This window comes from Neomonachus schauinslandi, chromosome 7 (assembly GCF_002201575.2).
Source record: "Neomonachus schauinslandi chromosome 7, ASM220157v2, whole genome shotgun sequence".
In the NCBI taxonomy this organism is placed as follows: Eukaryota; Metazoa; Chordata; class Mammalia; order Carnivora; family Phocidae; genus Neomonachus; species Neomonachus schauinslandi.
Window position 1 is genome coordinate 43,331,580 of NC_058409.1, and position 23,946 is coordinate 43,355,525.

Genomic DNA, 23,946 nt, shown 5'->3' on the forward strand with positions numbered 1-23,946 from the left:
TTGAGAACTTTCCTACCTGCCACATATTTGACTTAATTTGATGAAATTGGTTTCTTCCCTGAATTTTATTGTTAGTTTTTTCCTTTCATTGAAACATAATGAAAATACATTTCTTTTTTTAAGATTTTATTTATTTATGTGAGAGAGAGCACACGCGCGTGTACAAACACACACACACACGTGAGTGGGGGGGAGGGGTAGTGGGACAGGGATAAGCATCCTCCCCGCTGAGCAAGGAGCTAGACATGGGACTCTACCCCAGGACCCCAAGATCACAACCTGAGGCGAAATCAGATAGTTAACTGACTGAGCCACCCAGGCGCCCTGAAAATACATTTCTTAAAGGGCACAATTATTGATTTAAAAAGTAATAATCAGGCCTTAGCAGTATTTGCAAGATCATACTGAAGAATAATAATTTCTTAAAAGCTATTTATTGAGTACTTACTGTGTACCAGGTACTGGGCTAGATGCTTCAGATCTATTATTACTAATCCTGAGACTAAACAACCCCAAATGATAATGCTCTTATACCCATTTAACAGATAAGGAATCAGAGACTTGAAAAGTAGAGCAGGATTCTAAACACATCTTGCCAAAATCCCTGCTCTTCCTTAATATCCAAAGACTTGTCAAAAGCTGATTTCATAAAATAAAAGTATATTTTTTGATTTTGTAATTGTTAATTAACTGATTATCACAACCAAAATTTTTCCATACTTTAGAATTTCTTATTTCCCAGGTGGTGGCAGCATGTCTCAAAGAGCTAGTATGGTGCAAAAGGTTCTCTCCAACTTTGCCAGTTGATTTTGCCTCTTCATCTCACATATGTGATCTCTGTCAACTAACTTCTCTTTTGGGCTTTCACTACTGTTAGACCAAGCCATCATTAATTAACTCTGTCTTCCATCCTCCCATCAGCCTCATCTTCTGAATGGGTCCTACTCTGCCAGTTTGCTTTCAGCCTGTTCGACGTTGAAGGAATCACAAAATTACTGTTTTTTAGAATATTCATGTAGACCTATCCAGTAACACAAAGAATTTTTTTCAAATATTGTTATTTTTCACACATTGTTAAAGGTAATTTGGAAGAAACATATACTAAAAGAATGAACTAATATTATAAAATACTTGTTTAAATTAGAAGGCATGCTTCTTAAACTTATGGGATACACCAATTAAGGAGGTAATAAAAAGCTTTTAAAAGATAGAATTAGTCTTCAAATTAAGAAAAAGAACATTCAGGAGGGAGCAGTGCAAGGTTATAAAATTCACAATGAATGCATATATAGCAGAATAACTAGTTAAACCTACTTCAGCCAAAAATTGCTTGGAACATTATTCTCATCTTTGCAGGGCAGATGCTACCTCCTCACAAAAACCCTCTCTGCCCCTTATCACTTAAATTTTTTTTTCATAGCACTCCAATCTGACAACTTGTTTACCAGTTTGTTGTCTGTTTTTCCTGCTAGAAGGTAAACTATGTGATCAATTACCTCAGTACCTAAGAATATTGTTTTGAATAATTGATTCCAAGATAGAGCATTGCTCCTTATAAATAAAACTGTTAGTTTTATTTTAATTTGTAGTTTGAACAAATCATGAAATAACCTAAATCCTGGGAAGTTGTGGTTTGTATTAAAGAACGAAACAGGGGCGCCTGGGTGGCTCAGTTGGTTAAGCTACTGCCTTCTGCTCAGGTAATGATCCTGGAGTCCTGGGATCGAGTCCCGCATTGGGCTGCTTTGCTTCTCCCTCTGACTCTCCTCCCTCTCATGCTCTCTGTCTCTCATTCTCTCTCTCTCTCAAATAAATAAATAAAATCTTTTAAAAAATAAATAAATAAAGTACCAAACAGTTGTAGTATGTTTTCAGGGTAATAATGGATGCCCCAGTAAGAGGTCTAAAGATGAGTAGGTAAGGTGTTTGGAGAAAGGTAGGGTAATTGTGATTATCTTGTTAATGAAAGAACACTAGTTGCTTAATAATTACCAAGTATGTAACAAGGTACAGAAACTGTTGGTGCTAAGATTTACGATAAGAACAAACTGGAGTAGATATCTATATAGAGATCTTTGAAAATAGGGCAGAAGTGTATATGCAGACTAGATGCTCTCTCTAGATATTTTCCACCTTCATTATTCCCAAAGCAGATTGCAGGAGAAATACTTCGATTGAACAGCAGCTGCATCTCTCGTTGATTATTCCTTGCTGCCCATGGCTTCTTGCATACATTTAGAAACATTCATTGTGTTTGCTTACATACTGCTGCTTTGGGTAATTTATAGAATTTTTTCACAAAATGCTGAAAATTAGGTATTTCTGTTTTTTTAACACTGAAACTGTTTACAGTTCTTTATCTTCAAAATGTGCTATACATGAACATGCAGCAGACTAATTCCCTGTAGGTAGAGGGCATCATTTGGGAAGGGTAGAATTTCTAGTAAATCCTTATGAAGTCTTGGGTTACAGTCAATGCTGTTGAAGTTGTGAGATACTAAACTTCCCTGCTGAATCCCGAGGTTCAAATTTTGAAATTTTGGGACTGCCCCTAAATGATGAAATTGTGTTAACCATGTTAATTTACTTTTGATGTCTGTACTGGAGTTTCCTAGCCATTAAATAAGAATTGCTCTCCCAATTGGGAAAACTAATCCATGTCTAAGAATCTTTCAGTATAAAAATGTGTATTGCAAAAGCACCCCCTAGCAATATCACTTTCACTGGGTAGAATTTTAATTTGTACCTTCACCTAAACAAGCTACTCAGAGTAACCATATAACACATTTTAACCATATTTGTTCAACGATAATTGTCAGGGACATTGTTCTCCATGTCATAGAATACCCTTTATATAAAGTCCCATGTAAGATACTTTAGAATGTGATTCTAAAAAACTTTTGGAAACCACTTTCTGATAGTGAAAGTTTTGCCTCTTTTTGATTTGACTGTCAGGAAGCTCAAGAACCAAATTTGAAGTTCATGTTTAACATCTATCCTGACCTGCGTACTTGGATTTCTTTTTAAACACCTTTTTCCTAGGACAGGTATTGTCTATCTGTAATTATCGTATGTGTTAATGTAGTAAGATAAGTCCTTGGTGAAATAAGGGACAATATAGTTGCCTGTTTATCAAGTGTTTGAAACTCAGACTTAAACAGAAACTTTTGATATGTAACAAGTAGTTATTTGCTTGTAAAATTCTTTCACTGATTCTAATTTTATGTCTATTTTAAAATCTTGTATTATAACATTCAGTGTGTTTGGTTACATATTGCTGCTTTGGGTAATTTATAGAATTTTTTCACAAAATGCTGAAAATTAGGTATTTGTTTTTCTAACACTGAAACTGTTTACAGTTCTTTATCTTCAAAATGTGCTATACATGAACATGCAGCAAACTAATTCCCTGTAGGTAGAGGGCAGGTGCCGGCACCTGTGACCCGCGGCACTTGGGATAGACGGAGTTTCATTTAAAACTGGGGAACATAGGAAATCATTGTGTGGAATTGCATCCCAAAGCCTAATGCTAAAATCTAGTTTGTGCCTTTAATAGCCCTTGGAGTATAATGTGTATACTAGGAACCTAGTTTAAAGAATAAACAAAATTTACTTGTGCCAGGCTATAAATATATATGGTTTATGTTCCCTAAATCATCACTTAGAGAGATCCTAGTCCCAGATTCATAAATTGCTCTTGCTGAGTTTACAGTTTATGTTTTTAGGCATTAAGTCAGGAAGTGAAACAGTCTGAAATCTTAAAACTCCATTCAGATTCACATATGTACTCTTGAAGTAATAAATAATAGTGGTGTGTATGTTGAGTTTCTAGAGGCTTTGAATTTGGATTTTTACTTAATTTTTAGATTTGACCTTGATCAACTAATTTTTCATTCTTTGTAATAAGCAGGTAATAGTAATACCTGCCATTATACAGAAAGTTGGACCAATGTTCTCTTGAGATTCTTTTCATCTTTAGGTTTTAATATTCTGTTGCAGGGCTATACTGCAGTTGTACACTTGTATTATTAATGAATATAGGTGTGTAAGAATCTGCTTTAGTCTCTAGTTCTAGGTTCATATTTGATTTCATGATGTGGAGCAAAATCATCTATTTCTGTGCTCGGTTCCCATGTCCATAAAATAGAATTAAGACTTACCTGTTTTTTGCAACACTAACTATTTAATGAATAATTGTGTGATCTCCTTTTTATAGAAGGTTATATTTTATAGAATTCATCTGTAAATTGATTGTTGGGAGCTTACACAGATTCCCAGGGAATTATGTTATAGATAGTGGTTATGTTCTTCATTTAGCCTGTAAATGCCTATTTGACACACAGTATAAGTGAAAAGAGTGCCTTTGCATAAAAATGGTAGAATATAATTTTCAAAACTATTAATAAAGTAGTAAAAATTAGATGAATTTTTGATAGCTTGGTGCCATGGTAAGATCTTATACCGAGAGATAGAAAATGAATTTATCTGAGTCCATTTTTCCCCCAGATTTTTACATCCTAGCTGGTATGAATGATTTGTCAATACTTTCTGACCATCTTACCATATATGCAGGGTGATACATCTTACCGTATATGCAGTCCAGGAATCACTGTTTGTTGCAGCTGTTTTCAAGTCTGCTAAACTTATGTCATAGTTATGCCACAGGAAACTAAAGCTACATATGGGTCTATAAATATTCATGTGTGTATGCAATGCATATGGAATATATTCATATACATTAATCTGTGATGTACCCCCTTTCCCCACTTTATTGTCTGTAGAATGAAGTACAAACTCTTTAGAGGAGCCTAATGATTCTTACCAATTTGGTCCAGTCTGCCATATAAATCTTCCAACATGATAGAGGACCATTTATTTCAGTCCTCCGCAGCTCTAAGAGATGCCTTCTTAGTGTAGTGGTTGGAGTATAGATTCTGGAACCAAACTACCTAATTTTAATTTCTGCTCTCCCTCTTGCTAGGATGATGAGACTACTATGAGAATGCACCTCACAGACCCTCACTACAAGGAGCTTAATTAATTGACCAAGGACCCAGCTGCTGTGCTCTGAAATCCATCATTATGTTTGTGCCAAGACTTTGTTTCTTTTGCAGCTCACTGAGAGCATGGCAGAAACTAAGGCCTATTTTTGGCAGATGCAAGACTTCCCTGATGGCCTGCAGGGGTTCAAGGAGTCCTCCATTGCCTTGCCAAGCCTTCTTTAGGCTACATGGCCATCTAGAACACTTCCACCCAACCTGCCTTCCCTCTCTCTTTCACTTAGGGTCAGACTTGCATCATCGTGTGACAGTTCACCCAGTCTTCCTGGCCTCCGCCCCATTTTCTCTCACAAATATTTCCCCTAATAAAAAATCTTATATAATTCCATCTTGGCTTCTGGGATGGTAAAATTGAGATTTAGAAATGGCTCATTCCATTTCTTGGCCAAAGAGGCCACCGTGATTGGTAGGTGGGACACTCATTGCCCCTGGCATAAGCCTGCAGATTAATTATTAAAGATTTCACCAGTGTTGACCTGGGATAATGTCCCAGTGAAGGGGAACTGTGGTAAGTGTACAGGCATTTGAAAAATACGGGAGGAATAACATCTACAAAGACAATAGAATTGGCTGATTACGGTTAAGTTGTATTGAAGTACTGCAGAAGGAAAATGGAAATAGCTGTTAACAAGTCATGAATAGCTCAGTGTTAGAGCTGGAGGCCTCCTGTGGTAGCCTTCATAACCTAGAAGGTCAGAGTCCGTTAACTACATGCTGAAGAGTTAGCCAATGTTGACGTCACAGAGCTCCAGAGACATTTAAGCTTTGAATGTTTAGCTAACATGGCTTTGTTAATGTGAAGGTGGGGAAATCTAGGTCCTAAATATGGGATGGAGTCCTTTTTTTTTTTTTTTAAGATTCATTTAGTTATTTGAGAGAGAGACGAAGCACGAGCAGGGGGAGGGACAGAAGAGAGGAAGAGGGAGAGAAGCAGACGTTCCCACTGAGCCCAACACCAGGGCGCTATCCTACAACCCTGAGATCATGACCTGAGCCGAAATCAAGAGTCAGACACTCAACTGATAAGCCACCCAGGTGCCCCAAGGGATGGGGTCATCTCGATGGACTCCCCTGCTCTTCCCTCTGGACCCTCAGGGCTTGCAAAGGTAGCCCTTCTTTAGTAAAAACTAGTATGTTTGCTCTGCTGGAGATACTGCAGATGCCTCTTGCCCACAAGGCAGTAGCCCTCCTCCTTTACCCCCTTTCTCCTTTCCTAGTTGCCAAGCAAATAACTAACCAGTAACCAAGATTTCAATGGGTTAAATCTCAGCGAGGTGAAAAACGTCTGAGTTGCCCTGGCAGACTGTGGAGGAAGGAATAAAGAGGCTGAGCAAATGGGCATGCTGGAATGGATACATTGCATAAGGCCAGAAGATCCACTGGAGGATTGTACTCCATGAGCTGGCCTAGAATCTACACCATTCACCCAAGGCCATCAGGAGAGCACTGGTGAGAGAGACTTCAACATCACTTAGAAGTTTGGTGGTAGCTGTCCTCTTCAAGTCTGGGATGGAGGGAAGCGAAGCAGCCACAGAGCAGGCTCATTAACATCCATGGGAATAATAGAGCCCTGAAGTAAGGGAATCCAGGTGGTGTTGCTTAACAGCCAGAAGCTAGAAGACCACATTTATCATAATAACTGGCAAAGTCATTCTTACATCCAAAAGAGCTTGACCCACAAGGAGTTCTAGAGTCCACTAATAGAGCATAGTCTCCCTGCGGGCAAAATTGATGGGCAGTCCGTGAGGGTGCTGATTAACATCTATTACCCTGAAAAAGCAAAAATGGAGGAGCAGGAGACTGACGACAGGCAGTGACAGCAGTAAAAAGGCATGATCCCTTGCTTAGTTTCCAGACCTAAAACAATTTCCAGATCTAGAACTGAGTATGTGGATGAGTCCCAGGGAAGAAGAACCCTACCGCAACACAGAAAGTACCTAAGGGCGCCTGGGTGGCTCAGTTGGTTAAGCGACTGCCTTCGGCTCAGGTCATGATCCTGGAGTCCCGGGATCGAGTCCCGCATCGGGCTCTCTGCTCGGCAGGGAGTCTGCTTCTCCCTCTGACCCTCCCCCTCTCATGCTCTCTCTCTCTCTCATTCTCTCTCTCAAATAAATAAATAAAAAATCTTAAAAAAAAAAAAGTATCTAAATACATGACATTTCTTCAAAAGGGCTTTGTGACCATCTCTAAGTGACTACACAAGGGAAAGGGTAATAATCAGGTATTTTGAGGACTATCGGTCATAGGATTTGAGTTGATTTTGGTATCTGGAAATTTAAAGCAACATTTACAGCCTTCCTGTTAAAATGGACATTTACCAGACCAGGTGTTCTGGCTCAAGTTAGTCTCACAGCGGCCCCAAGTGCATAATTAGAATCTATTTATGTGGCAGTTGGAGTAACTGCCACATTGGGTCCCTGATCTGTGGAATAGGGGTTATAATGGGGATTGCCAAACAGAGCCCTCTGAAACTGCCCCCCCCACCACCACCAAGACAGTAAATCAGGTATAATACTGTATTTTGGGGGGAATAATGAAGATTAGTGCCACCGTTTAAGACCTAAAAGATACAGGAGTGCTGGTCCCAGTTCTGTTTCTTTAATATACCAGTCCAGCTCCTAAATAAACTGGACAGATCCTGGAGAGTTACTATGGACTCCTGCTGACTTAACCAAGTAGTAACTCTTAGTACAGCTGCTGTTCTGTGCTGCCCTCATTGCTAGAACAGATTAGTAAGACCTCAGATACCTGGTGTGTCACTAATTTGGCAATGTGTTTTCTTCCATTCCATTTAGAAAAAAGAATCAGAAACACTAGACCTTCACAAAGAACAGTCAACACTATTCATTTAGACGGAGTTTTTCCTCAGGGCTATGTTAACTCTCCCATCTTCAGTCATAATATAATATAAAGATATATGGACCACCTGAACACCCTTCATGACACTACACTGGTCCATTTTGTTGACAATATCATGTGGTTGGACAGATGAACAAGAGGTGACTACTATCCTGAAGACCTTGGTGAGATACATGTACCCCAGACGATGGGAGATAAACACTAAGAAGACTGAGAGACCGGTCACTTGAGTAAAGTTTGGAGATCTAATTGTCAGGGGAATGCAGGATATCTCCTCCAAAGTGAAAGTCAAATTGCTGCCTTGTGCAGCCCCTACCACAAAGAAGTAGAACATTTTGTTGGCCTCTTTTCCTTCTGGAGACAAGGCATTCCACAACTAGGAACAATGCTGGCTCCTATACCAAGAAACATGGAAGGCTGCCAACTTTGAATGGGGCCCAGAGCAGGAGAGTTCTCTGGGACAGTTGCAAGCTTTGGTGTAAGTAGCCCTGACAGACATTTGGACCTTGTGATCTAGCAGACCTTAGTGGTGTCAGTGGTAAGAAAAAATGCAGTGTGGAATTTATAGCAAATTCAGTGGGAGAATCATAATACAGGCCCCTGGGATTCTGGAGTAAGGTCATGCCATCTGCAGCAGGTAATTGTATGGCTATTGAGAAACAGCTCTTGGCATGTCACTGAGCCCCGGAAAGACGATGTCTGGCCATGGGACAGTTAAACCTGCCCTTCCTCCAAGTCCCTATTGGAGTGAGTGACTGATTTTCTAAGTCCATCATTCCATCTATATTTATTAGTTGTTGACATTGTAATAAAAGCAAGTATTTAACCTGTTCATTTATTCTTAACAGGTGGATTCATGGATTCTTAGTTAACAGATTAAATCCATTACTATTTATTTTGATGTTGTTAATTGTACCACATTTGACCATTGGGGCCCCAGAATGTTCCCTGTGTGTGTCAGAAGTCCCAGTTGTGTCATGTACTCAACATAATTTGAGCTCTTTCTTTTTGGTACAATCAGATATTCCAGGTTCATCTTGTACTTGCCCTGCCCTAGTCCTGGAATCAGTCATTTCTTCAAGGAGCCCTGCTTTCTTTTCATGGACAATGGAATACGGGAACCAAGATTGAAGTGCTAGGTTTGCTCCCACTGCTGGTGTGTCATTGGCTGTGGTCCCTCTCAGCAGATAGACACATATACAAATAGCTATACTTACACCTGTTAAAAACCATGGGTTTATTTCAATACCTTCAGTTACAGTCTATCACTACTTTCTATTCTTTCCCTTTTCCTTATTTGTAATTCCCTCAACAGAAAGACTCCTGGCTGCCACTATCTTTCTTTTTTTTCTTTTTTTAAATTATGTTCAGTTAGCCAGCATATGGTACATCATAAGTTTTTGATACAGTGTTCAGCGATTTATTAGTTGCATATAACACCCAGTGCTCATCACAACACGTGCCTTCCTTAATACCCATCACCTGGTTACCCCATTCCCCCACCCTTCCTCCGTTCTGTAACCCTCAGTTGTTGCTACTCTCTTTAATATATTTACTCATTTGCTCAAGGCTGAAATACATGGAAGGTATTTTTAGCATTGCTAATTCATAGTATTTTGGGGGGGAAAAAAATGTATAGATTTTTAAGTGACCCATCTGTTTCCAGACTCTCGGGCTACTGAAAAGTCATCTCTTAAATAAGGTTAATAAATTCAAACTAAAGCCCCAGATAAGTGTGTATAGGCCAGGAGACCTGGATGGCCCAGGGGGTTGTTAAAGGGCCATAGAGCTTCAACAGTCTAGGGTAGTAGCTTCAAACTTCATGTCCGCTGTAACTCACAGAAATGTTTATGTTGGGCAATAGTAGCTGATCGTGGCTCTATCCACCAGGTCTTAGCAAGTATAATCATGGCACTAAGAATTGGCACCTCAGCTGAAGGAAAGGATAGATTTCCCCCTTGACGGTGCAATTAAATCTTTTTTAGAAGCAAACTTCAGTAGATTGTTCTTAAGCTTTTTCTGCCACACATGAAGCACAATTTCTCAGTGACATCTTTTATAACCTTTTTGTTAACAATTATATTCTTTAAAAAAATCACATCCGGTTTTATGACCTACTGATATTTTTAACAAATATTTTTAGGAAATGATTGAAGGAAAAAGGTGTTATTAAATGCAGTACTCTTAATCTGGAGTCTAGCACTTTCTACACCAAAAATTAATTGATTTGGGGGAGATGATATTTTATAGTTGGAAACTTAGAGTTTAGGATTTTGTGTAAATGTGCTGTTAACATCAGACTTCAAGTATGCAAGCCATTTGTGCTTTAATATCAATTTCTTTTTGCTTTTACTACTTTGTGTAGTTTTGGTAAATATCATTAAGCATCTTCAACTTTCCACCTTAGCACCGAAGAGTAAGCAGTCCAAAGATGAATGGATCCTTTTGTATTGATAATATCTTTGAGGAACGCTTAAATTTTGGTTATTAAGATCAGTATTTGGTGTTGTGCAGTACATTGGCTTTTTCCTCTAAAATGGGAGGTAAACTTAAAGTTGATTAGTCTCTTCAGCTTAACATCATCCATACGTTAATTTGCCTGTTTTGCTTGGTATTTTACCTTTAGATTTACTATTAACTGCCTTTCACTAAAAAGAAATTATATGTTAAATCCTTAAAGTGGCCTGTTTTTTGGTGAACTTGAATAACTGGGGAAATGTTTGGGGGAAAAAAAGGGGTGCTTTTAATCTTTGAAAAGCACATTGACCTAATTCATAAAGCCATGTGAAGGTTGGAGTTATGCAAGCTGACTTGCCTTGACCTTATTTTGTTTAAATGGCCTTAAATTAATACATCTATACTTAGATAATGAAAGAAAAAATATAAATTTATTAAAAAGTACTCCTGTCAGCTTACTTTTGGTTCATCTCTGTCAAAGCAAGTTCAGTCAGTTTTACAAAGAAATCAGTGATACGTATACTCCTAATGTTAAGACACTCTGGTTGAGATTCCTTTAAAGTAGGTTACTTTTTAAGTCAGGTATCATTAAACATCTGTAGTAGGCAGCTTTTAAGATGGCTCCCAGTGATACCCACTTGCTGGTATCCATACCCTTGTTTTATTCCTTCTCATTTAGTTTAGCTAGATCTAATAACGTTTTGATTAATAGAACAGGGTAAAGGTGATAGGATGTCACTTCCAAGGTTAGATTACAGAAAGATTCTGGCTTCCATCTGGCTCGCCCTATCTTGTACTCTCATTTGCTCACTTTAATGGAAGCCAGTTTGCCATATTGTGAGCTCCCTATGGAGAGGAAGGGGAATTGGGGAGGGCTTCTAGCCTGTAGTCAGTGAAGAACCAAATCCTACCATAACTGTGTGCATGAGCTTGGCTGTAAGCTCTTCCTCTTCCTCTCTGTCAAGCCTTGATGACAACAGTCCAGCTGACACCATGAAGGCCTGAGCCCCACTGTGCCAGATTCCTGACCGTGAGAAACTGTGCAATAAGTGTTGGTTGTTTTAGTTGCTAAATGTTGGGGTCATTTGTTGCTCAGCCAGAGGTAACTAATACAGTGCCCTTGAAAAAATAAATCACAAAAGACCCTCAAGCTTTGTGTTTTTTTGATACAGCTTTAACTAGCATTTCCAGATAAATGATTTAGTGCAGTGGTTTTCAACCACTAACGTTAAAATCACCTGGCAGTTTTTTAAAACAAGTGCCTGGGCTTCACCCCCAAAAATTCAATTTGAATTGGTCTGGGATGGGTCCAGGCCTCAGTATTTTAAAAGTTCCCTAGGTAATTCCAGGGAGTAGATGAAGAATCATTGATTCAGCATAAATTGATTTAGTAAGCCCCCTCTGGGTGCCAGATGTAGGAGCTATAACATTGAATGGGAAGGGGAGCTCACTTTTCATTCATAGGTCAGAAGAGAGGATAAACATGTAAACAAACAATGACAACAATGCTCCAGTAAAGTTATTTACAAGGTGATATAAACACAGAAGAGGAAACACCTAACACAGCCTGATAGAAAAGGTTTGACATAGAAAATGTTATTCTGAAGCTAAATGTAAAAGCTAGTCATCTAGAATAAGAACATGGAGGGATAAACATTGCAGGCAAAGGAGTACAAGAGTAAAGGGACAAAGTTTTTCGAGAATAAGCAGGGTGGTGGTATGTTCATATTTGAGTAATAGGGCCGGAAAGATCCAGAAGGGTAGGGGGAGTGTTGACAGAACACAAAATTAGGGTTATGGAGACCAGTTAGGATGATGACATGCCCTGCAGTGGTGGCAGAAGGGATGAAGAGGAGAGGGGAGGATTAATTTGCTAACTAGGATACATAATGTGTAAGACTGGGAAGCATGCACTGAAATGCAAAGGGAGGAGCCCATGATGACTCCTGGGTTCTGGCTTGGCAGTTGTGTGGGTGGTAGACTGTAAATTTGGCAACAGATATGGGGGAAGCAAAAGCAGAAGACAGGAGGAAATGAACAGTTCAGTGTTAGACCTAAGTTTAAAGCTTCAGAAGAAACAACTGGTTGCAGTTGGCACTAGAAATGAAAACCAAATTGCCATGTCACTTGCCAAAAGAGCACATCTTGGGGATGATTTTGTGTATTTGGAAATAATCGAGAACATAGCTTCTGTTTTGTCTCCATGTGTTTTGGTGCAGTCAGCTCTCACTAAGACAGGAATGATCTTGAGAATAGCTATATTGACTTTTAGAAAGTTTTCTATTTCACTAAACCAAAGAAACCTTTAAAATTGCACTGTGTAAGCTGCTTTTCACCATTTGTGTCTACTGACTGCAGTTCACTCACAACACACTCCTCTCCTTAGATGCCTTTGCCCCTCTTCTCATTTAGGTTAGGAATATCTTGCTTTGCCCAATTATTAGAATTTTGAGCTGACATCAGATTGTATTGTGTCCTGAAGTGGAAAGGGTTTGGATGGTGACAGCCCATATCCTCATCATGATCTGATCATTTTTTTTTCCAGTTTTTTGAGAAATGATTGACATACATCACTGTGTATGTTCAAGGCTTACAGCAGGATGATTTGATTTAAATATTTCGTGAAATGATTACCACAATAGGTTCAGCTAACATCCATGTTCTGTAAATACAATAAAAAGAAAAGAAAGAAAAAAGTTAAAAATTTTTCTCCTATGATGAGAACTCACAGGATTTACTCTCAACAACTTTTATATTTTTCATACAGCAGTGTTAGCTGCAGTCATCATGTTGCACATTCCATCCCTAGTACTTATTTATCTTATAACTGGAAGTTTGTACCTTTTGACCACCTTCCTCCACTTAACCCCTTTCCCACCCACTGCATCTGGTAAACACAAGTCTCATCTCTTTTTCCAAGGTTTTTTTTTTTTCTTTTTTAGATCCCACCTACAAGTTGAGGTCATACAGTATTTGTCTTTCTCTGACTGACTTATTTCACTTAGTGTAATGCATTCAAGGTCCATCGGCGTTGTCGCAAAAATGGTAGGATTTCCTCATTTTTTTATGGTTTAATAATATTCCATTGTATGTATATACCACAACTTCTTTATCCATCTATCCATTGGTGGACATTTAGGTTGTTTCCATGTCTTGACTATTGTAAATAATGCTGCTATGAACATCTTTTTGAGATAGTGTTTTTTTCTTTTTGGATGTATTCTCAGAAGTGAAACTGATGTATATTGTAGTTCTATTTTCAATTTTTTGAGGATCCTCCATATTGTTTTGCATAGTAGCTACACCAACTAACAATCCACCAGCAGTGCACACAGGTTCCCCTTTTTTCACAACAACGCCAGCTTTTGTTATCTCTATTTTCTGATGATGGCCATTCTCACAGGCATGAGTTGATATCTCATTGTGATTTTAATTTGCATTTCTTTCATGGCTATTATGTTGAGCATCTTTTCATGTGCCTGTTGGCCTTTGGTATATGTTCTATAGTGAAATGTCTATTAAGGGGGTCCTAGGGTGGTTCAGATGGTTAAGTTTCTGCCTTAGGCTCAGGTCATGATCTCCAGATCCTGGGATTGAGCCCCGCGTTGAGCTCCTGGCTCTGTGGGGAGTCTGCTTCTCCCTCTCTCTCTGCCTTTCCCCCCTGCTCATGCTTGCTCTCTCTCTCTCTCTGTCTCAAATGAATAAATGTCTATTCAGGTCCTTTGCCTATGTTTTAATTGGGTTATTGGGTTTTTTACCATTGAGTTGTATGAATTTTTTTGTGTATTTTGGGTATTAACCCATCATATATGGTTTGCAAACATTTTTTCCAATTCCGTAGGTTGTCTCTTCACTTTATTGATAGTTTCTTTGCCTGTGCAGAAGCTTTTTAATTTGAGGTAGTCCCACTCGTTTATTTTTTATTTTGTTGCTTGTGTTTTAGGTGTCATATCCAAAAATTCATTACCAAAACCAATGTCAAGATGCTTTATTCCTATGTTTTCTTCTAGGAGTTTCAACTAGTTTGAAGTTCTGCCCTGCTCCGGTTCTCACATTTAAGTCTTTAATTCATTTTAAGTTAATTTTTGTGAGTGGTATAGGATATGGGTCCAGTTTCATTCTCTTACATGTGAACATCCAATTATCCCAGCACCATTTATTGAAAAGACTGTCTCTTCTCTATTGAGTATTCTTGGCTCCTTGTCAAATATTAGTTGACTGTATTGGTCATTTGTTTTTTTTGTTTGTTTGGGTTTTTTTGCTTTTTTTTTTGTTTAAGATTTTATTTATTTATTTGACAGAGAGAGAGAGACAGTGAGAGAGGGAACACAACCAGGGGGAGTGGGAGAGGGAGAAGCAGGCTTCCCACTGAGCAGGGAGCCCCATTGGGGCTCAATCCCAGAACCCTGGGAATATGACCTGAGCCGAAGGAGACGCTTAACGACTGAGCCACCCAAGCACCCATTGGTCATTTGTTTTAATTTCAAAGGAGCAGTACATTCCGCTCAGTACATCAGTCTACCTAAAGCATGTTAATCCTGTGTATCAGAATGAAGTTACATGTTGTTATTTTGAATCCCTGACATTGTGATACTTGCTTTCCAGTTTCAATCTACTCGTGTTGTGGGTACTTTTTTTTTTAAGGAGTAAAGATATCTAGTTATGCCCATTATTTGCTAGTGATAAACTGACACTTTTGAACTTTTAAAACTATTTTCTTTCTTCTCTCGTCTAGACAGCTCATATACCCCCTCAGGAGGCAGAGAAGCCACAGGGAAATACAACTGAATCTTACTGTGAAAGGAAGGGCTGCACTTTGTCTCATCTCAAGCCTGCCTTGAGGCTGGTGCAAAAAAAAAAAAAAAAAAAGCTGATGTCCGCATAACATGTATCTCTTAAGTAAATCAACCCTGTAATTCAACTTGGCTGCCTCTAAGCCATTCTGATTCCTGCCAACAAGAACATTAATGAACTTAGTATCTCCACAGGTTTATTCATGTATAAGACCCAATTCCTTATTCCTCTTCCTTGTTCCAGCAGCTGCCCGTGCTCCATCTGATAAAGTGGAAAGCTAGGATAGGTCATACAAATCCAGATCATTACTTAAACTCCAGATTATTGTAGGCAGTATTCTGTAATTCTTCAGTATGGTTTTAGGATGGCAAACAAAGTTTCTAGGGCTTGGATTTGGGGGGAAAAAATGCATACACTAGTAATTATTGTCATGAAGAAACAGTTTATGAAATTTAGCTTATTCATCCTCTTATTCTTCCTTTTATTCTCCTTTTGACAGTATTCCAGAACAAGTTGTGCTTTGGTAGGTTTCCCCAAATGGCATAAGACTGATAAAGGAAGGGTGCTAAAAAAGACATGAACCTAATTAGTCAAAAATTTATAAGCTAGGAATATAAAAGAACATGGACCATTTTTTCTTTCCAAGTTTGTCTACATGTTAGAATCACCTAAAGATCTATTTAAAATTCCAAAGCCCAGGCCACACCTAGATCAATTAAATCACACTTTTTAGCAATGGAATACAGGCATCAATAGTGTTTTGAGTCCCCAGGTGACTCCAATGTGCAGACAAGCTCAGAAATCACTGATCTAGACAGTCTGTTACATCATGACTGCAAGAAAACACAGCTGTGGCTTCTCCCTAGACTCCTGTCCTAGCCGTTGGTGGGAGATTCTCTGCTGTCCAACCAAGTACTCTATCAGTTTTGTCAACTTTGAACCTAAGCAGGGGCATTGAATGAGAGGGAAGTCAATCATTGAAAGGCAACACTCAACTAATCAAAAACCACAGATGCATATGAAATAGTTGATAGCAACTTTTTAAGTTATTTTTTAATTTTTCCTGATAACATGAGTTTTGTGTGTCAGATTTCTCTATTCCATTTTCAGACACAGAGCTTCTTATGCAGTTAGTTTAATGAAACTGGTCTACCAGGGTGACATTTTTTTTATGCTTTGGGTGATTGTTTTAGAATTCCTTCTTTGTGTTAGTCAACTTTAAAATGTCTAATGCAGAGTTGGTATACATTGATTGAGAATTGTCTATTTTTGCTTAAAGAGACACAGTTTGACACAAAGATAAGCATTTAAAATTTTATTTTCTGTATATACAGCACATTACTTATTTATATAAGCAATCACTGGCTATCCAAAACTGTCCAAAAACTGAAGGAAGCTTAATTTTAAATATAGCAACAACTGTTTACTCATTGGTGGTGAATTTACATGTTTGACACCCTTTATCAAAACTCAGAATTTGGCAATTGTACAAAAATCACCATGCTGGCCTATAAAATTTTAAAGTAATATTATAACCCAATAAAATAAAGATTGTGCTGTGTCTATATGTATCTTGAGAGAGATTAATTAAAGGAAGTAAAATTGCAATTGAAGCTGCTGGATGGTTGAAATTATCTGAATAAGTGTGATCTTGACTTTAATGAATTAACAAGTAAGCTTCTTGCTATAAGTCTTTAATTACTTTTAAACCATATTTGATTTAGAAACCGTTTATACTTAATTTCTGGTCTAGTGTTCAATTAAAATCGTCTGTAATATTATTTGCAGTCTCTAGACCCTATTCTTGCTTTGGTTATCTTGCTGCTTGGTCACTAACTGCTGCTGAGCAGTGGGGAAAGAAGGCGTATGGCTGTGATCTTCTAATTCCTCAGATGCTAGGGGGGAGTCTTAAGGGAAAATGTTTGCTTAGAAAATGCACAGTTTTAGGGGCGCCTGGGTTGCTTAGTCATTAAGTGTCTGCCTTGGGCTCAGGTCATGATCCCAGGGTCCTAGGATTGGGCCCCGCATCGGGCTCCCTGCTTGGCGGGAAGCAGCTTCTCCCTCTCCCACTCCCCCTGCTTGTGTTCCCTCTCTCGCTCACTCCCTCTGTGTCAAAATAAATAAAATCTTAAAAAAAAAAGAATATAAGAAAATATATGTTTTTTCCCCTCTGATTTTATTTTTATTTTTTTTTAGACAGCAGGGGGGAGAGAGAGAGAGAGGTGGGGAAAGGGGCACAGGGAGAGAGAGAATCTTAAGCAGGCTCCATGCCCAGTACGGAGCCCAATACAGGGCTTGGTCTCTCACAACCCTGAGATCATGACCTGAGCCAAAATCAGGAGTCGGATACTTAACCAACAACCCCCCGGCACCCCCTCAGATTTTATTCTATAAGGAACTGTTTGGGAGAGGTGGTAGAAATAAATGAGAGCACATGTTTATCTTTAAAAACAAAAGACTGAACTGTTGCAGTTACTTTCTAAAATCACTTTTTTTCATAGGAAGATTTTGGATAAATCATTATCAAGGAAGCTAAGGACACCTGTGTTGTACTGAAAGCACACCAGCCATGAAATCGGAAGGCCCAAATTTGAATTCCAGTTATTCACAAATGTAAGGTAATATTTTTATCCCTCCTCTGTTAAAATGCTTTCTCAATATATGAAGTTTACATTTTGTCCTAGAACATATTTTCTTTTGCTCGGTAAAAAGAGGTATATTCTGTACTGTCAGTTTTTATCATTTTAAGTGAGGACAGCCATGATAATCTGTAAGCCAAGTGGTAATGAATCCCAACACAATGAGATTTGGTTTTGAAATAAGTCTTAGAATTTATATTTGAACGTGAGTGATATTTTGGGGAACTCTAATTCGGTGTCACCCCATATATAACAGTGATTTTGGGGAACAGGAGTTATGGTTTATAACTCTGTTGTATCATGTTCTTAGAGTATTTAGTTATATTTGGGGAAATATCCTTTGACCCATACTATTTTTGAGCCATGTAATGGGCTATAATGTAGATACTACTTAGGTAGAATAATGCAGCTTCATTATAAGATTGCTTTATAGCTCTTTTTCCTTTCCTCCTTGCAGAATTTATCCCTCATATGAGAGGAAGTATTAACTCAGGAGGAAATAACACACCAGTGTAAAAAGAGATGCCCATTTTCCTTCAGTGTTTATCTTTGCCAGGTGATAGACAAATAATTATTTTGCCTTGAAGGCACTGAGTCTGAGTGTTAGATTAAGTAGATAGACTGTTGACCACATGTGACTTAAGCAGTATTGTTGGTTATTTTACCAAGCTTTGGATCACGGTTTGCTTGAAGAAATCTATGCTGTGGATAAACCTTTGGCAGAGATCAAGAGTGACCTATATTGCCCTCAATGTTGTTTATACCACAACATTACTTGGTGGGATTGACTTTGAAAAATGACATTTAACTTCTAAGAGCACAGATCAGATTCAGGTATTCTTAAATGTAAAACTGATTTTGACCTACCCAAGAGCTATAGAATAAATCCTGATCACAGATGGGAGAATAAAGTTGCCCTATGGATTTTTCTGTGTTCCCTTCAGGAAATCCATTCTGGAGCATAAAGGTGGGCAGTTGGTCAACCCATTTTCTTTCTTTCTTTTTTTTTTTTTTTTTAAGATTTTATTTATTTATTTGAGACAGAGAGAATGAGAGAGACAGAGAGCACATGAGAGGGGGGAGGGTCAGAGGGAGAAGCAGGCTCCCTGCCGAGCAGGGAGCCCGAGGCGGGACTCGATCCAGGGGCTCCAGGATCATGACCTGAGCCGAAGGCAGTCGCTTAACCAACTGAGCCACCCAGGCGCCCCCCATTTTCTTTCTTGTGTGATATATCAGAGTTTGAAAATGTCAGTCTGTTAACCAAGACTTGTATTGGGATCATTGCTGAAGGAGGCTTTGAGGATATCATCGTATCACCAGTATTTAGATGTCATACGTTTTTTCCAGGCCAGATGAAAAGTTAACGTAATAACCTATTACCCAGCTAATTCAGGAGCATGGAGGAAAAATAAGTTGATTTGGACCAAACTCAAAGTCAAATAACTTATAAGCAGACATGGCTGAGTTAGTTCAGTGCGGTTTTGTTGTTGTTGTTGTTGTTCAAAGAAGCAGACTTTCTAAAGATTAGCATCAACATTACTGGTGGAAGCAGGAAACTTAGGAGCAGGCCATTAGGTGTAAAATCAAAGTACAGCTGCTTCTGTGTCACGACTATAAGGACAGAATGATGCTCATTTTTTCTCAAGTACTGCTTCTGCATAGTTGTATCAGCAAGTTATATCATAGACAAAGGAGAGACTAAGAATATACATGCAATTCCACCATCAGCCAGAAAGCCTCATAAGTCACATTCTCAAATAACATTCATGACAGGGAATAGTATTCTATAGTGTACTTCTACACCCTATCTCTTTCATTTTCTAAGTTCATTCGCTCTTTTAATATTTGCTCAGCAGGTAAGGACAGGAACAAGAGAAGTCTAGTATAGAATCACTGTGCTTTTTTTTCCCTTGAAACCAGTAGCTTTTAGTGTGTATATTATACACACGCATATATGTATATATTGTATGTATTTAATATTTAGCACGGTAACCCATGGGTTTTTTAGACGTATTTTACTGTGAAGTATAATGTTATTTTAAAAAGTGGTAACATGACGTCTACAGTTTACAAGTGATTGTAAGAATAAGCATCACTTGTAACTGCCATCCATGGGTAAAAAATAAATAAATAAATAAAATGTGGAAGAATTTGACCAACATGTCAAAAGCCTTGTGGGTCCCTTGGCAGTCACAACCTTCTCCCCACACTTGTCCTCTCTTCTCTGAGAAAGCTCTAGCTTTCCTTTTTCGGTAATCATTTCCTTGCTTTTCTTTATAGTTTTACCACTTAAGTGTGCAGCTATATGCACCAGATACATCTAAATAGTTGTGTTGTATGTTTAGCAACTTTTTAAAAATACAATCATACTTGATATATTCTTTAGTCTTGCTTCTTCCATTTGTTATCCATGTGGTTGAATGTAGGTGCAGTTCGGTCATTTTCATTGCTTTGTAGTAGTCTGTTGTGTAAATGTACCACAGTTTACTTATCCATTCTGTTATGTTGGATGTCTGGGTTGTCTGAACTTTGTACCTTCTGCAGATAGTGTTACTATGACTATTCTTAGGCCCTCTCTTGGTGCACATAGGACATGTATTTCTGTTGGCTGTAGTCCTAGTTAATAAATATTAATGATGTAACAGTGGACAATTAAACTATCTTTTTCTAGGTGCAAATTTAATGAGCCAGTAATTTAATGAAGGAAAAAGAAAACATTCTTTTGGTTATTTTAGGGTGATAGGTGCTGTCTAGACACAGAGATCACGACTTCCATCTAGGTAAATAAAAAATAGAGTATCTAGGATTTTACCTTTGTTTAAGATTCATATCTGCAAGTACGTTTCATCAAGAAAATAAAACATTTTCATTTTTAAACGACCTCTAGTATTATTTCTAGAACTCTAAAATTAACAGGGTGAAGCAGAGCAGAGAATGTATCTTAAATTTCTTCTGTGTTCTTCACAGAGACCATGGCACTGCTAAAAAGATGTTAAGTCCCCACTAAATATATATTTCCTCAGTAAGTATTCTTTGGAGTAAAATTTTTTTTATAAGTAGGTATAATTTGCAAGGGACAGTCCCCTAAAAAGGAGGCAGGAGTAGGTTGGTTTAACTTAAAACTGTGTCTGTTTTGAAAGCCTCTTTCCTGAAACAGAAAATAATAGTTTGGATGATGAGTCAGTGCAATAATCTGTTTTCTCCATAATTTTTCCTACTGCATTCTTACTAGCCCTAAGTATAACTAATATTAGTGTATTTCTGAGGTTTGTTTGTTTGTTTTCTTAATTATAATACGGGTCCTTTGCGTTTTGAAATGAAAGACAAAATATACAATCCAGTACAATGCAAGTGTGTCACTTGTGATGGTCCTGTGCTTCAGAGCATATGTCTTTTAGGGCTTGTCCTGATTTCACCAGTAAGGTCAGATCATGGTAAATTGATTTCAGTATCTTCCTGTTTTTATGGGTTTCATACTACAGCCTCTGCGGAAGAGTCAAAATAATGCTTGTCACACTATTCTTGGTTAGCTGAAATCTTGTTCCTGTTTATAGGAAATGACCATTGGTCTAATGCAGTTAGCACAAACACTTTATAACTCATTCAAGAACTATTCCAAGTGGTGAGGAAAAGTCACTTTAATTTAAAAATTACTTATCCAGGATCAGGCTGGGAGAAAATGTTGCTTCTTGTGAATTCAACATCCTACCCACACCACAATTCATTTTGCTCCTTTGCTACAACAAATGTGTTGGAATTCTTTTTTGCAATGAAAAGATTCTTTTGTCTTCCTTAGGGATTGTAACTTTCAAAAGTCGCTCTTAAATATATTACTACCTTATTTAAACTATTTGCTTCCAAGATGTGCAGTACTTTGCACAAAGAGTAAGTCACTAATCCCCTGGGCACACAAAAGGAAAATGCTCTGCTGGGTTTCCCGTTTTATTTTGGTTTTCTGTGGTAGGTTTATGACTTGATGCCCAGCTTTTTTATAGATTCACCTCTCACAGGACACAATTCCCTTTAATGTGTTTTCCATGCTTATGGAAAGAAACAGTGTGTTAGTATCTTAGTCTCTTCAGATTAGTATAACGAAATATCATAAACTGGGTGACTTATAAACAACAGAGATTTATTCCTCATAGTTCTGGATCAAGGCTCTGGCAGCTTCACTGTCTAGTGAGGGCTGCTTCCTAGTTCATAAACAATTTTCTTATTGCTATCATCTCACTTGGCAGAAAGGTGGATCTCTCATAAAGGCACTAATCCCATTCATGCAGTTCTGCTCTCATGACCTACTCACCTCCCAAAGGCCTCACTTCCCAATACCATCTTCTTAGGGGTTAAGATTTCAAAATATGAAATTGGAGGGGGACACAACCATTCTCACCGTAGCAGCAAAAAACACCAGTAGAAATTTCACTTTTATCACTTGGCTTTCTCTGGGTATGGAGACAAGCCTCCTTAAAGTGCTCCTATGAGTCAAGTGAAAGTGGCTTTAATCGATATTTTTGTGATTTCTAAATTTTTTTTGACAATTTAATTTATTGTTTTTATTCATCTGGGATAAATATTTTCGATTCTTTTATGAAATGAAAAGATACTAGGGCGCCTGGGTGGCTCAGTCGGTTAAGTGTCTGTCTTCGACTCAGGTCATGATCCCAGGGTTCTGGGATCGAGTCCTGCATCAGGCTCCCTACTCAGAGGGGAGTCTGCTTCTCCCTCTCCTCTGCCCCTCCCCCCTGCTCATACTCTCTCTCCCCCATGCTCTCTCTCCCTCAAATTAATAAATAAAATCTTTGAAAAATGAAATTAAAAGATATTGAAATCAAAGAATTAGGAAAGTTACTAAGAAAAGTTGCCAGTTTCTGTGTTGGTGGTATAGAGTTATGGTGGTATAGTGTGTGTAGGCAGGTCTGTGAGTAGAGGAATGCCATAATAAAGGTGGTATTTAAAGGAGACCATCCAGTGACAGGCCAAAGTCAGGAACATCTGCCCTTCCATGATGTTCCAGACTGCTATAACCTTGCTGATTTTTCAGCCTCTGTGAATAATTATACAGTATATAAGCAAGAACAGATGGGTGGGTCAAAATAAAATGCTCTTAGCAGTAAATATAGAATAATTTGCCCTGATAGGAAAGCAATGATCAAAATTCACATGAAAAAAAAAGCCCTGGATGTGGTTTCTTCCTTGGAATTAGAACTTTTAGTATATTAATGTACATCTTGAAGGTACAGGAAGAGCCTTGTATTTCAAAGGATGCTGATGTTTTACGGAATAGAGTTTGGGAAACACTGAGTTAAACTACAGCATAATGTATTTAGGTTGGAGATAATTGGAAGTTAGAATATACACTAGCAGTGTGTAACGAGAATGGGTATGAGTCCACTTTTGCATATCCTCAAAAACAGAACACAGTTGTCTATATTTTAATCCTTGTAAAACTGTGATTTTCAACAGAGGCTTCCCTTGACAAGGTAGTAGCAGAATCTCAGTTGGATTTTTTCAAATGTTTTTTCTGCATCTGTTGAGATGATCATGTTTTTGTTTTTTGAGTTTGTTCACATGATGAATTCCAGTGATTGGTTTTATAATGTTATGCCAACCCTACATTCCTGGGATAAATCCCACTTAGTTATAATGTACTATACTTTTAATATTTTGTTAGATTTGATTTGCTAAAATTTTGTTTAGAATTTTTATATCTGTGTTCATGAGGGATATCAGTTTTTAGGTTTATCTCTTTTTTCACACGCGTGGGAGGGCCAGAGGGAGAGAGAATCTGAAGCAGACTCCTGGCTAAGCGCAGAGCCCAACCTGGGGCCTGATCTCACATGACTCCAAAATCACAACCTGAGCTGAAACCAAGAGTTGGATGCCTAACTAACTGCGCCACCCAGGCCCCCCGGTTTCTAAGTGTCTCTTACTGTCTTAATATCTTTGTTTGATTTCTGGTGTCATTGTAATGCTGGCCTAATAGAATGAGTTTGGAAGTATTTCTTCCTCTATTTTTTAGAGTAATTTGAGTAGAATTATTATTATTTCTTCATTAAGTGTTATGAGAATTTCCCCTGAAGTGTTCTGGGTTTGGGATTGTCTTTGTTGGAAGGTTGTAAACTACTGTTTCCTGAACA

At 38.2% G+C, this 23,946-nt stretch overlaps 1 long non-coding RNA gene across 2 annotated transcripts in view; it reads left to right on the forward strand.

The window, feature by feature from the left end:
• The window catches only part of LOC110591006, a 64,121-nt gene that overhangs the window by 2,379 nt on the left and 37,796 nt on the right, over nt 1–23,946 (forward strand). For both annotated transcript variants that reach the window (XR_002480995.2, XR_006540349.1), the window contains exon 2: nt 17,672–17,783. This is a non-coding gene — a long non-coding RNA (uncharacterized LOC110591006). The remainder of the gene's footprint in view (nt 1–17,671; nt 17,784–23,946) is intronic.